The sequence below is a fragment of the Pteropus alecto genome, unplaced genomic scaffold, assembly GCF_000325575.1.
Source record: "Pteropus alecto unplaced genomic scaffold, ASM32557v1 scaffold20, whole genome shotgun sequence".
NCBI lineage: Eukaryota > Metazoa > Chordata > Mammalia > Chiroptera > Pteropodidae > Pteropus > Pteropus alecto.
In genome coordinates this window covers 12,400,416-12,401,863 of record NW_006436298.1, presented here as the reverse complement: position 1 = coordinate 12,401,863, position 1,448 = coordinate 12,400,416, and the positions used below count along the sequence as shown (strand labels likewise).

Below are 1,448 nucleotides of genomic sequence, written 5' to 3'. Positions count from 1 at the left end.
GAAGCTATGAAGTCTCTGAACACTGAGAATCAGTAAGGTGGTTGTGAAAAGGCCGGGCAACTGGAAAGACCTTAAAAATGAAGAATCAATGGGTGCAGCTTTTGCAATGGAGGAGAGAGGTTTCAAATTGACTGCTGGGATATGAGCTCAGGCGACTGGATGGATAAAGGTGTCCATATAGGTTGAGAAGTTGGGGACAAGAGCAAATTAGACAGGAAGAAAACACAAGAAGGGGTTGCTTGGCTAAATGCTGGACAGCCATTTAAATCACAAGGCATATTGTCACGTTGATTCATGGCCATTTTATTCTGTGATCTTTGCTCCCATCGTGGGAGTGGTAGTGGGACGTTAGTGAGTGCCCTCTCAGGGCAAGGATGCCTTTCAGACCGTCCGCTAAAGCGCCTTCGAAATTCATCCCGACAGTATTTTAAATGCAGAGGAAGATGTTTCAGTACCCCAAGCAATCTATTTACGAATATTCTTTGTGACTGTTTGCATTGAGTTTCTTCACCCAGAGACTCACGGAGCACGGATGCCCGGAGCCTCCTCTCTGGTAGAGGAAGGTGAGGATGGGGCAGCAGGCAGCCCCAGCCCACTCTCCCGCTTTGGATTCCCCGGGACCACCCGACGGACGTTCTTCCCCTGGGGCCCTGGCCTGGGGAAGTGCCCCGGGCGCTCCGCGGCCCGCTCTCGGCCGGAGTCCAGCCTCTCACCCTGACTCCGACTTCGCCGCTGCCCGCCTCCCGGGGTGGGCTGTGCACGATCTCGGCGCTCCTGAGACGATTTTTCGAAACTGTCCCCGGAGGTTCCCCGGCGCGGCTCTGGGGACCCTCGAGGACTCTGGGAGGCGCCGTCGCCGCCGGGCGGTCGCAGTGACCCACTGCCAGGCTCCCGGGCCTCCGCCCCTCCTCCCGGGGATCCCCTTTCCCCTACACCCTCCCGGGCCCCGCAGGACACTCCCCTCCGGAGGCCGGGCCTCGTCTGCCCCCCGCCCGCGCCCCGCCCCGCGCCGGGAGAGCCCGGGGCCCCGACCCCTCCCCCCGGAGGCCAGGCCCCAGAGCCGGACGCAGGCGGCGATGGTGACTGGGCAGCGGCGCGGGGCCGGGTCTTGGGCGGGGAGGCTCGGCGGCCTCTTTCTTTCTCTGCCCCCGCCCCTCTTTCTCCTCCCTCCGTACTAGCCCCTCGGCGGCCCAGGTCGGCGCTTTCGCCTCGCCTGCTCCTCCTCCCCCACCTGTGGACCCACTCCCTTCCCTTCCCTCGCCCCCTCCTCTCCTCACTCCTCCCTCCTCCTCCTCCCCGGAGCTGCCCGCGGACCCGAGAGAGGTGGCTGCGAGGAGGCGTAACGGGAAGCCCCGGCTTGGGGAAGGCTGCGGGCTCGGAGACGCCGAGCCGGGGCGGGTGAGTTGGAGCCGCGGGACCCCGCGCGCGCTGCGGGAGGAGCCTGCAGC

The 1,448-nt window shown here is 63.8% G+C and overlaps 1 protein-coding gene across 1 annotated transcript in view; it reads left to right on the top strand.

The window, feature by feature from the left end:
• The first annotated feature begins 1,061 nt into the window (after positions 1–1,061).
• Positions 1,062–1,448, top strand: part of LHFPL2 (LHFPL tetraspan subfamily member 2) — a 141,349-nt gene continuing 140,962 nt past the window's right edge. Inside the window, exon 1 of the mRNA XM_015590522.2 lies at positions 1,062–1,398. The gene's annotated coding sequence lies outside the window, so the exon portion shown is untranslated. The remainder of the gene's footprint in view (positions 1,399–1,448) is intronic.